Genomic DNA, 8,048 nt, shown 5'->3' with positions numbered 1-8,048 from the left:
CTCCTAGCTGACCCCCACTCACATGGAGCCTAATGTTTAAGTGGGTAATACAAAGACAGGTTGCACGCACGCACGCACGCACACACACACACACACACACACACACACACACACACACACACACACACACACGTACACAGACGCACGCACGCACACACACGTACACAGACGTACACAGACGCACGCACGCATGCACACACACATACCCGCATTAAACCATGCAAAGACACTCATACGGAGACAAGAGCAGGCATGCATGCAAACATAGTATACCCACATAACACAGCATTAGACATATTTATATCTATATACTGTGTAAACAAACACAAGAGGAGGAGGAGGAGATAGCGAAAGCAAGGAAGAGAGAAAAAAACCTAAACAACACTCAGGGCACGTGCAGCAGGCCGCGCTTCTTGGCCAGCCAATGAGGATATACGCTGTCAATGTATATATACGGCTCGCTGCAGGGAACGTGTGGCTCTTGCACAATAATCCGAGGACGTGAACTCTCCCCTAATTCCTTTAAATAGTTATGAGTTAATGGTTGATGAGTCCCTCGGGCACTGTGTGGGCTTCCTTACTGGATAAGAGGGAAGGAGAGGTACCTACTGTCAAGGCCTCCACTCTCCACGCACGCACGCAACGCACGCAACGCACGTACGCAGGCACGCAACGCACACACGCACGCACGCACACACAGTCACGCGCACACACATACACACACAGAAAAACAGTGATGCAGCAGATGAAAGACGGGGTGACTGGAACACCACAAGGTAGGAAGAGATAGAGGACAGGATAGGACAAGGAGGGGTTTCTAGAGGTAGAGGACAGGATAGGACAGGGAGGGGTTTAGGGTTTAGAGGGGTGGGTCCCCAGAACCTCCAGACCCACAGGAACATGGCCAGGGTGGTGTGGGGGCCCCCAGCCGAAATCATACAGTTAATGTGTGTGTGTGTGTGTGTGTGTGTGTGTGTGTGTGTGCGCGCGCGCGCGCAACAGTGACAGTTGATGGTGAAAACCAACCAAACGCTATTTGCGTGCTCGGACGGACCCAGCCAGCCACCCAGGGACACACATATAGCTCTGCAATGGAGTGGCTGCACCACTCAAAAATGTACTTAAAGTACCAACAGAAAAAGTAGTCCCATTTCAAGTTTTCAAATGTATAACTAAAAATATTTTGAAAAATAGTTGTAGATTGGCTTTTTTCAAATGGCCGCAAATATTATGTAGGGCTGAAGGGGTTAATGTATGTTTTGTGATTATAATCAAAATCTACAAAGTAACCAGTAACTAAAGTTTTCAAATAATTGTAGTGTAGTAAAAGTACAATATTTGCCTCTGAGATGTAGTGGAGTAGAAGTATAGTAAAAACAGCACCCCCTGTTGGCTATTCATGCTCGGACAGACCAGGGGGGCAGTCAGACAGATATTTTTTGAAGCCACTAAATCGGGACTTCCTGAAAGTTCATATAATGGCCTGTTGTGGCGCTGTCATTGGGCCCAAAAAAACCCATATATCCATAGAGGTCCATGTATTTGGGCCCAACTTCACCTAGACTGTATTACATTAATAAACATGCAGGTCATGAATACTTTCTGCTTCCAGTCACTAGTTTAAAGTCTCATTTCTCATGTCATAATATTCTTTTTGGAAAATTATGGTCCCATTTATTAAATAAATTACCATAAAGTCTAGTATGTTCTGAGGGGCGTGGCTACCGTTACAGTCTATGATCAGGAGCCACCCCCTTATTCGATTCAAAATAAAAACCAACGAAGAAGGAGGGGGGAAGTCCCGCCTCGTTGTCTGGGCCAGCCAATGGCCAGCTGAGCCCAAACGGATCTAGAAAGATGGCGATTTACAATTCAAGGACTGACAGGCTTCATCTTAGGTCCATATCAGACCCGGAGAACGCTTTGTCCATATTTTTTTTACAGTCTATGGGACAGACCCAGGGACCCAGCCAGGGACAGACCCAGAGACCCAGGGACACACATAGCTGTCTATAGGAGTGGCTGCACCACTCAAAAAAATACCAAAACATTTTACTTAAGTAAATGTGACTGACCGAGGCTAGCTTCAAATAGCTTCAAATTGACATATTGGTTGTTCAGTTTGAGCCACCGGTTTTGGAGAAATGGCTTATAGAGTAATGTCGTGCAGAAAACAGTGAGTTGAGAAAACAGACTTGAAAGGTTCACTCCTGTACTCCTGTACCATTACACCTAGCTACATGTTTAAGCATTTATTTCATATTTACATGTGGATTTCAGCTCAGACATGCTCTAGTTTGTGAAGTGTCTGCCTGTGCTATTAACCCATTTTGGATAAAAATCTGTTGTTCTCCTCTCCTGAACAGCTGCCATGACTCTCTGTATCTCTGTATCAAAATCAGACCAGTCTGAAGTGAGTGGTACTGTACTGTACTGTACTGCACTGTACTGTACAAGCCCTCCTCTCTGGCCTGTGTGTGTGTGTGTGTGTGTGTGTGTGTGTGTGTGTGTGTGTGTGTGTGTGTGTGTGTGTGTGTGTGTGTGTGTGTGTGTGTGTGTGTGTGTGTGTGTGTGTGTGTCTGTATCTGAGGCTGTGCAACAGTGACACTTGGTGGTGAACAAATGTTATTTTCGTGCTCGGACAGACCCAGGGACCCAGCCAGGGACAGACCCAGGGACCCAGCCAGGGACAGACCCAGGCACCCAGCCAGGGACAGACCCAGGGACCCAGCCAGGGACAGACCCAGGGACCCAGCCAGGGACAGACCCAGGGAACCAGCCAGAGACAGACCCAGGGACCCAGCCAGGGACAGACCCAGGGACCCAGCCAGGGACAGACCCAGGGACCCAGCCAGGGACAGACCCAGGGACCCAGCCAGGGACAGACCCAGGGACCCAGGGACAGACCCATATTACATGACGGCCGGGCGGTGAGTTGGCGACGGAAGAGTTGGCAATGTTTGCATAATTGGAATACATGAGAGAGTGTGGTGGAACACATGATGCCACTTGAGCTCGCCTCAAAGAGTATCCTTCACAAACACTGCTGACGGAGAGTAACTAAGTACATTTACTAGACTATTGCACTTAACCCATTTAGACCTGAGGATGATTCTATAAATGTCTTTTAAATCATGACAATTCTCTTGAAAAACCTCATGTTTCTATGTCAGTGGTTCTCAAACATTTTCATGTCAAGGACCCCCAGAATTATATGCAATTGGCCGTCGACCCCCATCTGAAAATATGTTGTTCCAGGAACCCCTCAGAAGCAAAGATTAGTTAAAAAACGTTCACTCTGAAAGAATATATATGGGCTCTAATTTTTGCTCCAATTTCATAGAAAGAAAAAAAAACACAATGGCAGTCATTCTAATAAAAGTATTGAAAGGCAACACAACAGCCTAGACTAGAGTGACATAGATTAGGATATGTGCTATTGTGATATGGCATAAGTGTTAAAAAATATATAGATATAAAGATCGGATCGGGAAAGATCGGTATCGGTATGTCTCAAAATCAAATGATCGGAATTGGATTGGGGAGCAAAGAAAACATGATGGGGACATCCCTAGTGATGGTGATGTAATTCACTGGGCCACAGAGCATCCTACATAAATCAACATGTGGACCCATGACAGCAGAGAGGGTCCCCTCCTGACCTGTCGTTTGGTCCCATGACAGCAGAGAGGGTCCCCTCCTGACCTGTCGTTTGGTCCCATGACAGCAGGGGGCTTTTGTGTTTGCATTTCTTTTTTTCATTTATGCCTAGATGACCGAAAAATGGTAAAAAAAAAAAGATCCTTGTATTTAGTTCCAAATGTCCCCCCCCAAAACTGACGCGATACAGGATGATGTGAATCCAATGGAAGAACGACCAGAAGTGCTGAAGCTTTCAATTTTCCAAGCGAGCATCAACATATGAATACAAAGCCAAGTGGCTGTGATGTTCGCTACCATAATATACTAGTGTCAGGCCTTGATACAGTATGACAAACGTATACTGCATGGCAGGAAGTCCTTCTCATCAAACTAAATCTGCAGATGGGTTGTTATTATGACTAATATAAAATATTGTTTGTAATCATACTATAATTAACCGAATGTCTGAGTGTCTGTCTGTCTGTCAGAAACAGTGCCGTAACTCCTTACTGCCTGCACCAATCACTCCCATATGATTGACCACATGCATGACCATATGCATGTGGAGGGCGTAACGAAGCCCTTTTTTCGATTTGACACATTAATGATTATTAATTTATTCATTAGTCAATTACAAACGCACCCAGGCGCAGTACCCTTCACGGCCACAAGGGGGGGGGGCAAATATCTCATAACGGGTAAGGACTAGTATATATACTGTATGTATGTACTGTACTGTACTGTATGTAATTTTGTATTTAAGAATATCTATTTGAATGTATTTGGTATTGTTTTGTTTCTATTTAATGTCTGATTCTTCAAATTAGTCCTTTTTGCTTTTAACTCATTTTGACCTGGGAACGATTCTACAAAGCAAAGATTTGAGTTAAAAACTTTGGCTCTGAAAGAATATATTCAAATATTTGCGCCACATTTTCATGATTTTTCAAAAATAGCAGACCTACAAGCTTGTAGATCTGCTATTTTTCAATATCTAAAGTATAACAATGCTTAGGACACCAAAAGGGGTTCCCCCCAAAATGGGTTAACTTCTCCTGCACAATATTAATATGCATGATTTATTTTTCTCCTGTTTTAAACCTTTTTTATGTGCGAATAAATAAAACCTAAAACCTAAACCTGAATCAACTCATCTGTAGGAAAGTCGCACATATTTGAAATATGAATAGAAGCATTACAACTACAACTGGGGATCATGTTATGGATTATAATGCTTTGTTTTTTGTAAAATATGTGCTTTTGCACATAATTATGTGCGTAGAGTTAGTGAACCAGCCGAACCCGTACTAGCCTGCCTATCCTGGCAGATCTACAAGCTCACAACGCCTCACATTGGGATGCGCTTTGAACTTGAAGATCGGCTATTTTTGCGACAGAGTCCATTTCTCTAAGACGTCTAAGTGTTTCTATAAGACTCTCTCTGGAAGAATACATTTTAAGAAGTGGTTAAGCTGTTCATTGTGTGAGCACAGGGAGTGTGTCCAACGGTAGGCAGTGTCCGGGCAGAGTCAGGCTATGTGAGAGACAACATAAACAGTGCACGGTATCTGGGGACACTCCTTTCATTTATGACCATAGAACAAAGTCCAAATGCGCACGCACGCACATGCACGCACGCACGCACGTCGCACGCACAAGCTAGTATAGGCAATATAATGACATAAAACTGCTGTGAATGTTGCTATAATTGACAGACTGGTAGTGGTATACTGTATCGTACACAATACATCAGTCTATTTATTTTCAAGTATTCTGGTTTTATTACACTATTTCACGACAGCTACCAGGTCACAAATCACACCGGAGGCCACACACAAATTATGAAGAGGAACTATAACTCAAAATGACGACAATGGACTCTGTGGCTTAGCAGTCCTGCCTAACAAATAATAGAACACAATTAAATGTATCCCCCACTGCCCCAGTGAGTCATCATTAAGCTCAGATATGACCTTTAATCCACATTTCACAAAAACACAGAACATGTCTGTCATCATGGTGGTTTCTTCATTGACTTATAAAAGGTCACTTCTCCTGTTCTTAAAATAGTTTAAAACTAAATATACCATTGCATTCACCGACGACGTGTCCTTGACCTTATTTCACTTCATGTAAAAATCTACACACCATACGCATACAGAGTATACAGAATACTATACAACACATAAGAACTCCCCCCCCAATGCTTATGGTTCTGTGTTTGAAGTCTTTGGTCTTGTTGTCATTATGTCCAGTTGTGTCCAATGTGGTTTTTTGTTTGTCTGTTGTTTATTTTTTACATTGTACATTATGCTGTTGTAACGTATCAATTTCCCTGCGGGGATAATAAAGTAGCCTACATCTCATCCATCTCTCTCTCTCTCTCTCTCTCTCTCTCTCTCTCTCTCTCTCTCTCTCTCTGAGCATATCCAATTAAAATAAAACAAAATTAAGAAACAACGCCCAGAATATCATTTGGGTTTTTTTTTTACTTGGTTCCGTCATGCCCCATTACATATCCAAATGTTGCAGTAAAGTATAGCCAACAAAAGTACTTTATTAAGCTGCCTGCATAAATGCAATCAAATTTGTGCATTAAATAAACGTGTACAAAACTGTACACTTATTATTATATTAATTATAATTTTTAGTGTCACTGCTCTAGAGTCTAGACTGTACGGGAACCCCTTTTGGTGTTTTTAAGCATTCTGTTATACTTTAGCTATATTGAAAAATAGCAGATCTACAAGCTCATAGCGCGGCACCGAGTGCGAGTATGAGCTTGTAGATCTGCTAAAAAAATAATAATCGTGCAAATATTTTCAGATGGGGGTCGGTGGCCAATTACAGATCATTTCTGGGATCGTTGACCTGAAATATTGAGCACCACTGATATAGAAACATGGGGTATTTCAGAAAACTGTCAGGATTTAGAAGACTTTTTTTTATTTATTTCGACATCAGGCCTAAATGGTTTAGAAATCCGCTCTGTGGGTTTTTCATCATGTTGATCACTAACCCATGCACTACACCCGAGGCAACCTCATTTGAACTGTCCTGGCCTCTTGGATGAGTTGGCTGAAATCCACCGATATATATTTACTGTACATGTCTGGCCTATTATAGCACTTGACTTTCCAGTAGACTTTTGATGTTTCGACGGTATTTACTCTTAGGTCTACAATAGCATTGGCATTGAACAGCAGTGTGCGCACATGGGCTTAGATTTCTAACTAAAATATCACAAACTCAAATATTACAACTATCACACCTTCATCATGGATGTTCAACTTCCATTGTAAACCTATATGGCAAATAAGACTCAAAAGTAAAACACGTCAAACTATTTTAGCCGCTCTTTGGACACGAGAACTATACCAGAGAAGACAAAAATGTGTGCTGCATTGCTAATTATGCCGAGTCACAACTGAGATTTTACAATCTGAATGAGTATATGCTGCTATACACACACACACACACACACACACACACACACACACACACACACACACACACATACATACCCTATTTGGCACGCATGCCAGGCCTACAGCTGCAAGTTGCATATCAGATCAGATAGAGCAGACTATGTGATGAAAACCATGTTCAGTTCTTCCTAATGAAGTGGTATTATTGTTAAACTGAACATTGCATGCATGAACTGATGAAATGTAGGCTTTAATAGTCAAAGGTGCATTTGTAATTGACTCACCTACAAAACTGTCACTGTGACTGCTTCTTTGACTAGTGCACAATGTTAAGATTTCTAATTATACATTTCATATGGTCATCAATCATTACAGTAGAGTCTCACTGTCTCTCACCTGACCCTTGCATGCAGGGCCAACTGTCCTGTCACTGACATGCCATCATTTGCCATGCTGCCTGCCAAAAATACTTGAAACCCAGCAGCGCAGCGAGTTTATAATTTACCGTAGGCTAGTACTACTCACCTGAACTTGAAATTGACTGTTACGTTTATCTTCTTTCAGACGGGTCTTCCTTCCTTCTTGTTATTATTTGCAGGCAGCGCGACAATAAAGTGTGCGCGTCTGGTGGTGGTCTGTGAGTGACTTTGCGGCTCTGCCTGCCTCGAATGTGTCTAGTCTGTCGTCGCGCCTGTCAATTAGTAGCGCAGTGTGAATGTCCGCACTTTGATAAGAAAGGTCTTGCTATTAAATATAACGTGGTGTGGTCACTCAGTTGGTTGGTCAAGTCGCTGCTGACCCTGCTGTTGTTGTGGACTGTGGAGGAGGAGGTTGTTGTCACGCTGGTTGGTCAGAGTCTCTGCCTACCTCTCTCAAAGCTCCCTCCTCCCTCTTCACTTTAGTCAGTTCGGTACGGGACTCCTTCACGGGAGCGTGCTGGAGAGACGCGGAAGCATCAAATTACCATTTAAAGTTCTG

The 8,048-nt window shown here is 43.0% G+C and overlaps 1 protein-coding gene across 2 annotated transcripts in view; it reads right to left on the bottom strand.

The window, feature by feature from the left end:
• Window positions 1-7,841, bottom strand: part of pparg (peroxisome proliferator-activated receptor gamma) — a 50,243-nt gene extending 42,402 nt beyond the window's left edge. For both annotated transcript variants that reach the window (XM_083772320.1, XM_083772321.1), the window contains exon 1: window positions 7,596-7,841. The gene's annotated coding sequence lies outside the window, so the exon portion shown is untranslated. The remainder of the gene's footprint in view (window positions 1-7,595) is intronic.
• Between the last annotated feature and the right edge of the window lie 207 nt (window positions 7,842-8,048).

The sequence above is a fragment of the Protomyctophum parallelum genome (assembly GCF_964188405.1).
Source record: "Protomyctophum parallelum genome assembly, chromosome: 8".
NCBI lineage: Eukaryota > Metazoa > Chordata > Actinopteri > Myctophiformes > Myctophidae > Protomyctophum > Protomyctophum parallelum.
Note: the sequence above shows the minus strand (reverse complement) of the source record. Positions and strands in the feature narration are given on the sequence as shown.